Below are 8788 nucleotides of genomic sequence, written 5' to 3'. Positions count from 1 at the left end.
AAAAGGAAAAGAAGGAAAGGAAAGGAAAGGAAAGGAAAGGAAAGGAAAGGAAAGGAAAGGAAAGGAAAGGAAAGGAAAGGAAAGGAAAGGAAAAAGGAAAGGAAAGGCCATGCAACTCAGCAGTCAGAAGACAGTCAACCCAATGGCCGTGGACAGAGAGCCTGAATAGACAGCTCTCAGAGCAAGATGCACAGAGGACCATCAGGCCCTAGCAAAGGTGCTCAGCTTCCCTAACCACCAGGGAAATCAAAATCAAAACAATAAAGCCAGGCCCAGTACCTACCCATCCTACCTATTTCCAACTCTCAAAAGGCCAAGACTCATGAACTGGAGGCTAGCCGGGACTCCACACGGAGACTGTCCAAATAAATAAACGACATAATAAAAAAATAAATAAGAAAAACCAACACTTCACACTAGTTGGAATGACTACTAACAAGAACACTGAAAATGTCATCTGAAAAATGAAGGAAAGGGAGCCTTTTTGCATGGATGGTAGGAATATAAAATAAACAGCATTGTTAGAGTCCTCAGAAAATGAATAGACCTACTATCATCTGCCAACCCAAGCCTAGCTATATATCTAAAAGAAATGAAGTCAGGGACCGGAGAAATGGCTCAGCAATGGCTCAGTTAAGAGTGCTTACTGTTCTCGCAGAGGACATAAGTTTAATTCCCAGCATCCATGTCAGGCAGCTTACAACTGCTTCGAACTCCAGCCCTACGGGATCCAGTGCCCTCTTCTGGTCTCTATGGGCACCTGTGCACGTGCACACACACACACACACACAAGTGAAAGAAAGGAAATCAGTCCATTAAAGCAATAGCTGCCCTCCCCAAGGTTTACTGCGGCATCATTCACAAAAGCCAAGCAATGGCGTCACTGATCCGAGAACGGATAAAGATATGATGCAATGACTATTGCTCAGTCTTGAAGAAGAGGAACTGTATCACGTATCAGGAACCACCCTAGAGGGTACCATGCTAAGTGAAATAAGCGGGGACAAAGGAGAAATGTCGTTGTTGTGTTTGTGTGGGTGTGAAACAGTGGAGCGCAATCAGGAGAGTTTCTCCCTGGACCAGGTAAGGGATGGTGGTAACATGACATTTGTCCCTCCCTGCTGTCCTCCCTCTTCTTCACGCTGCTGCCCCTCCCCACACACGGCCCTTCCCCAGTAATCCACCTTCTGTTTCCAGGTTGCCATTTTTTAGTTATTGCTTTGAGGCAGGGTCTACTAATACAGCCCAGATTGGCCTCAAACTCAGAATCCTCCTGCCTCAGTCTCCCATGTGCTTGGATTACATACAGGTCAAACCACCACATTGTTTCTCTATGAGAGAAAATACGTATTGCGGTACGGCTCTCTATCCTTACCATGAGAGCATTACAGACTCGGGGGTCACTGCCTGGACCCCAGTAAGCCAGGTTCAGCCACCCATCCTCAGTAAGTCAAAGAAAAGAGCCAAATTACTTGTGAAAAGTAGAAAAAAAGAGACTTAGTCAATATAGCCTTGTTGAGAAGACAAACGAAGAGACACCGTGCATCTTCTAGGTACTGATCAGAGGGCAGGGTTTTGACAGAAAGCAAGAGATACACACAACTAAACAGGGCTGTAAGGTTCAGTCCCTTGCCCACTCCTGTAGCAGCTACAAGTCTCTCCTATGAGGTCTTGCAACAAGTTCCTCCCCTGGATGCCCCAGGGTTTTTGCCTTTTCCTGTCCCCCCAGGATATTCCTGGGGAAATTCTAACTTCTTGGGGTCCACTCTCTCAATAGCCAGAAAGAACTGCAGGTGAGTCTCTTCAGCCAGATGCAAGCTGGTACAGCCCCTTTGGATGTCAGTGTAGCGATTTCTCAGGAAATTAGGAAACAACCTTCCTCAAGACCCAGTAATACCACTTTTGGGTATATATACAAAGGATGCTAAATCGTGCCACAAGGTCATGTGCTCAACTATGTTCATAGCAGCTTTGTTTGTCATAGCCAGAACCTTGAAACAACTTAATGCCCCTCGACCAAAGAATGGATAAGGAAAATGTGGTACATTTACACAATGGAGTACTACACAGCAGAAAAAAATAACGATAGCTTGAATTTTGCAGGAAAATGAATGGAGCTAGAAAACATTATTTTGAGTGAGGTAACCCAGACACAGAAAGACAATTATCACATGTACTCACTCATAGGTGGTTTTTAAACATAAAGCAAAGAAAGCCAGCCTACAAACCACAATCCCAGAGAATTTAGACAACAATGAAGACCCTAAGAGAGACTTACATAGATCTAATCTCAAAGTATAAAAAGACAAGATCTCCTGAGTAAATTGGGAGCATGGGGACCTTGGGTGAGGGTTGAAAGAGGAGGTGGGAGGCAGGGAGGGGAGCAGAGAAAAATGTAGAGCTCAATAAAAAAAAAAAAGTTATTTGGGGTGGGCGTGGCTAAGGCAAGACAGATTTGGAGTGCCAAAGACCCCTCAGCCCGCCCTTGATTCTGCAGTAAAACAAACGAGATGACTAGAAAGACAACGGAAATCAAACACAGAGACGGGGTGTTAAAGGGAAGCCTTCCAACTGAAGACATTCTGCTGGGCAGGGCTCAGGGATACCCCAAGGGACCACGGGTCCTCAGAAGGGATTCTTGGCAGATGCTGAAACAAGCGGAAAAGCCAAAACAGGCAGAAATCCTGTCCTGTTAGTCAGTCACGTGACGTAATCCACGTCCTCCTGTCACATGATCTTTTCCTTCTCCAACTCCCTTCCCTCTTTTTAGCTGTTTTGATTTGGTGAAAATAGATGCAAACCTTGGTCTTTTCTATTTTTAATACCCAGTCATTACATAATCTACCCCATAATTGCTGACTTGAAACACAACTGGCAACAGTAGAAAATCCCTGGAGTTCTTGACAGGAAAGGGCTGCCCAGCACAAAAGCCTCTGGAGCTCCACTGACTGCCAACTGCCAGGGGAGTCACATGGGCCCTGGGACACCCCTCCCCCGGGGGGGGAGGGGGCTTGCAGGGAGAGCGGGCTTTGGGGGAAGGGAACAGCAGCCTGGCTGGGAGGAGGTGGCCTTGTGAGATGGGCTCAGACTCCAACCAAACGTGCTGAAGGGTGCCCAAGTACCAGGCACCTCTTGCTGCTTGAGTTTTCTTCCTAGGGAATGGACTCTCCGGGGTCTCGCACCTTTCCCTGGTGCCTGGCCTCCCCCACAGCCTCTGGAACATTCCTGCAAGGGCGGGAGAACAGACACAGAGCCTGGAAGCCGTGTTTGGGCACAAGAGCCCCTCTGCTAAGCCCTGCAGGCGCTAGTTTGGATCACCACTCAGCTGGTTTAGCTTTAGCCCACTGAAGAGGAAGCGCTCTGCGCTGCTGGCAGTGACTGCTGGCGGCGTGGTACCGCAGGAGGTGCAGAGGGCACCGGCTCTCTCCCTGAATTTGCCAATCTGACCTTAGTCCTAACCTCATGAACGGAGGAGGCGACCAGTCCAGTCTGTGACGGCTCATTCAGTCAACATCTGTGGAGTCCTGGGGTGGACAGAGAGTAAACCCCTGCGCTGGCAGAACACTATTACCAACGCAGGGAAGGGTGAGGACGGAGAGGTGCTGAGGGCTTACAGAAAGAGCAGGCAGGACTGATGGGTCAGAGGTCACTCTCAGGCATTCAGGGTGCTCCTACTTCCTGCTTCCTTGATTCCTTTACTTAGTATCTGCTAGGTTTTCACTATGTAGTGGGTAGCCGCTTATATGCAGGTCTCATTTGATAGATAGCAAAGAATCCGCTGTGAAGGCCGCATCACATTCCAGCAAGACTACACAATTCATACGCTAACACTTCCGGCTGGTGAAAATCCAAACCAAACCTTCATTTTAAATAATAACTTAAAAAAAAAAAACCAGAATGATGGCGCACTTCTTTTATTCCAGTACTTAGGAGGCAGAGGCAGGGGGATCTCTGAGACCAGCCTAGTCTACAGAGCGAGTTCCAGGACAAGCCAGGGCTACACAGAGAAACCCTGTCTTAAAAGACAAGTTTAGTTACCTGAGTCTCTTCAATAAGAAAGGCTTTAAAATGGAAACTCAATTATCATCAGCCTGAATTGGTTTCAGAGGTTAGATCAGGCTTCATTTTCCTGGAGAAGCAGTTTCCTGTGCAAAAGAAACCCATGCAACAGGCTTCAATGTTGGGTTTTGCTTTTTATTTTATTTTATTTATTTACTTATTTAGTTTTTCAAGACAGGGTTTCTCTGTAGCTTTGGAGCCTGTCCTGGCACTCGCTCTGTAATCCAGGCTGGTCTCGGACTCACAGAGATCCACCTGCCTCTGCCTCCCGAGTGCTGGGATTAAAGGCGTGCGCCACCACCGTCTGGATATAGGTTTCAATGCAAAGGCTCGGTTTGCCATGTTATTGTCACTGACTCAAGATTTACCTTTCTATCACTTTATTTAAAGGAACTTACATTTCAATGACTTTTCTCAGTAACCAGGCACCTATGTCTTATGGTGAGTGATCTGGAAAGATGAAAAAAAGTATAAAATTTATGCAGGTTGTAAAGGCTTGAAGAAATGACTTAAGGCATGCGAAAATGAGACTCAAAGATGATACATGATCTTAAGACTTCATTAACCATTAACTTCATGGCCAGGTGGTGATGGTGCATGCCTTTAAACCCAGGCAGAGGCGGGCAGATCTCTGTGAGTTTGGGGCCAGCCTGGTCGACAAAGCAAGTTCCAGGACAGCCAGCACTACACAGAGAAACCCTGTCTCAAGAAAAAAAAAACTATATTAATGGAGTTCTAATAAGTTATTACTCTAGCCTTGGTAACAATTGTTAGTATCACTGGCTACTAAACTTTTTTTTAATCTAGTCACAGGCTGAATTTTTAAACTTCCTTTGGTTGTTTTCTAAATACAGACTTACAGTGCTTCTCACTGTGTTGGAAGCAGCTCCATCCAGTCTCCACCTCTCCAGCATGGACAGAGCAGAGTGTTTGCGCTTCCACCCCAGAAGCTTCTTCTGGGCCCCTAGCTCCTCTTTTGATCTCTTTCCTGCCAGGACATTTCTGTCTCTTCCCATGGATGACTTCTCGGGCTTTGTTCTTGCTCTATCTCTCCGAGGCCTGAGTCCCCAGACACCCGCTAATGGCTTTTTCTGTAAGAAGGATTTCAGTGCAGATTACAGACAGCGGTCATACTACCTTCTGTCCCTTGTCTAACTCTGTCCCAGAAGATTTCCACTCAGCTGACAGGAAGACACTGTCCAGGAACCAACTGTGGCCTGCAACTGCTCCAAAATGGCTCATCTCCCCAGCCCGGGTAGTCCAGCAGAACCGGTCCAGTCAAAGGAAAGAGAATTGACTTGCAAACTGCGGCCTCCAGGGGCGGACTCAAGGCTAGCCTTTGGTCTCCTTTGACCCCAGGGCAACCCCTTCTCAGCCTACTGGTCTCCATCATTTCATGATCATAATGTGATTGTTCCCTGTCTCTGCAGGTTCTTTCAGGTGAAATTACCTAATGGTCAACAAACCAGATGCTTCTGATGGAATTTGAACACACACACACACATACACACGTGCACACATACACACATACACAAACACACACGCGCGCGCACACATACACACATATACACAAACGCACACATACACACACGCACACACATATACACACATGCGTGTGCATGCACGCACCCACACATACACACACTACACACACATACACACGCATGTACACACACATATACACACACACTACACACACACACACACACACGCACGCACACTACACACACACATACACACATGCGCGTTCTTCTCAACATTCTCGTACTTCTTCTACCTTATCATGGAGCAGCCATTTTGGTGGTTTCTCTACTGTGCCCTCACCTAGAGCCAGTGCTCCTCAAAAGGGGACACACGCAGGAACCATTGACAGGTAGATCTTTGTGAGTCCCAGGCCTACTTGGTCTATGTAGTAGTTCCAGGCCAAGTAGGAGGCCTCTCCCGGGGAGAAGGCAGGGAGAAGCTCCACCCCACCCCCACAGAGCAGCTCTGAACCTTGCCTCCCTGAACAGCCAAGTTTCCCTTTCCTTTTCCTCTTCTACTTCCCCTTCCGTTTCTCCCTTTCCCTTCTCTCCCCTGCCCCCTTTTTCAACTGACCTAACAGGCCTCAAATGACTTCAGAGTCATGCCAAGTGCTCAGATTTCCCAGCTCCCTTCCCTTTCTGGAAGGCACGCATCAGACAGGCTCTATCCCCAGGCTGTGGACACACCAGAAAGCACAGTGGCGAGCCTCGTGGCCAGGCAGCCTAACTCAGCAATCCTTTAGTTCTGAGAAGAAAGAGTTGGTGAGAGCTCCCTAAATTCTTTAATACCCAATTAAACCAACAAAAGCGAGGAAGGTAAAGATGGGAGGTAAGTTTACATTGCAAAAGATGGACGCAAAATCCAGCCTTAGAGTTTGTTTTGTTTCTGAGATGGGTCTCACTGTGTAGCTCTAGCTAGACTGGAACTCGGTAGGTTGACCAGCTGACCAGGTTAACCTCCAGTTCACAGTGGTGGCCAGTGGGATGATGACACATGCTGTAATCTCAGCTCTCAAGAGACTGAGGCTGCATAGTATGTGTTTGGGATCAGCCTAAGATACACAGCAAGTTCTAGGCCAGCCTGAGCTACAAGGCGAACTCCTATCCAAAAAATAGAAAATAAAGGAGTGAGAGCTCGTGAGGCAAAGGTAGTTTAACTCCTCCTCCACTGTGGGCACACTCCATGTTCCAACACCCCACAGGACTGTAGCAGAGCCAGTCTCCCCACAGCTAGATGGGGAGACACAGGATGTCTTCATGGCACCAATGCTCCTGCCCCCACCATTCCTTAGAAGAAGCTAATGGGGGGCTGGAGAGATGGCTCAGAAGTTAAGAGCACTGCCTGCTCTTCCAAAGGTCCTGAGTTCAATTCCCAGCAACCACATGGTGGCTCACAACCATCTGTAGTGAGATCTGGCGCCCTCTTCTGGACTGTAGGAATACATGCAGACAGAATACTGAGAATACTGTATACATAATAAATAAATTTTAAAAAAAAACACTTACTATAAAAAAAAAAGAAGAAGAAGAAGAAGCTAATGTGTAATCCCAGAGGAAAAACTACAGGCTTGGAGGAAGTGTGCCAAGGGTAAAAGGGTGGCCAGGAATACATGCCAGAAAACCCAGGACAGGGCCAGGTCACAGGCCCCAGTCCCTCTGGAGCCAAAGCCAGCGCCTCCCGAGTTTGCTTTACCCTGGTGGAGAGCAGTATCATCCAGCCGACCCAAAAGTCACCACTGGCACACTTCCAGAAACAGGGCCAGACCGGGGAAGCACGAGCCAGCGACACGGCAGAAGGCCTGGCTTAGCATCAATCAGGAGGAGAAGTAGAGCCTCCCGCATGGCTGGGTAACCGCTACCTACCTCGTCTAAAGTCTAGGTTGCCAGAGGGCTGACTCCCACGGGCCTCCTCATTTGCTCCAGTGACTCTCAGTGCCAGGTCTTCCGAGACTGCTCTTTTGCTAAGGGACCAATAACACCAGTGAGCCAATTTGGAAAAGCCAAAGGAGCCACTGGCTCCCAGAACGGACATTTCCCCGGCGTTTCTGGTTTTTTCCCCCTTCACTGTAAAAGCCGAGAGAGACTTGTCCTAAAACAACCCTCAAGCTGCTGCGTGGAGCATGGGAAGCCGTCGCGCGCCACCACGTGCCTGGCAGAGGATGCTCAGGTGACCACAGCAGCTCCTTCAGTCTTCGTTTCTCGCTGCCCCAAATTGGCAAGAACGGGCTGCAAGGTTGTCTCACCCAGCAGTGCTGAGACGCCAGGGCAGTGACGGGGAAAACCTACGAAAGCTGAGCCTGTGCGCTCAGAACTTGGCAAGGACGGAAGAGGACGGAAGTGTTTGTTATCTGTGGGTACGTGATTTAGAACCATAAAGATGGTCACCTGTTGGGGAAGCAAGGTGACTTGAGAGACCTGATCTACCCTTCAGAGAAGATTTATCTTGGCTCTGACCCAGGCTTGTGAATACACGAGTAGAGATGGCCTGGGGTTGGAGAAGTGAACACGCCTCATGACTTCTGGAACGTGTTCTTCCCTGTAGCTCAGACAGGTCCTTCCTTCAATGGTCTGAGCCAATGCACTTTCAGTGTGCTATTTTCAAAGACTGGAGCCAGAATGAACGGAAAGAACCCACTAAAGAGCCACGAACTGCGGTTGTACTGGGCAGTCTCACTTCCAAACCCTCGTGGCTCTTTAAGGACAGATGAGGAAAGCCATCTACAGATTCAACGCAATGCCCAGCAAAATTCTTCAAAGACCTCGAAAGAACAGTACTCAACTTCATATAGAAAAGCAAAAAACCCTGGATAGCCAAAACAATCCTGTACAATAAAAGACCTTCTGGAGGCATCACAATCCCTGCCTTCAAACTCCACTACAGAATTGCAGTACTGAAAACAGCCTGGTATTGGCATAAGAACAGAAAGGAGGACCAACAGAACTGAATAGAAGACCCGGATATAAATCCACACATCTTTAAACACCTGGTCTTTGATAAAAAAAAAAAAAGCAAAAAATATCAAATGAAAAAAGAAAGCATATTTAACAAGTGGTGTTGGCATAACTGGGTATCAACATGTATAAGAATGAAAATAGACCCCTATCTATCACCATGCATAAAACTCAAGTCCAAATAGATCAAAGACCTCAACATAAAGCCAGTCACACTGAACCTTATAGAAGAGAAAGTGGAAAATAGACTTGAA

Source organism: Alexandromys fortis, unplaced genomic scaffold (assembly GCF_014885135.2).
Source record: "Alexandromys fortis isolate MF-2015 unplaced genomic scaffold, M_Fortis_MF-2015_v1.1 scaffold_158, whole genome shotgun sequence".
In the NCBI taxonomy this organism is placed as follows: domain Eukaryota; kingdom Metazoa; phylum Chordata; class Mammalia; order Rodentia; family Cricetidae; genus Alexandromys; species Alexandromys fortis.
This window is presented reverse-complemented; position numbering follows the sequence as displayed.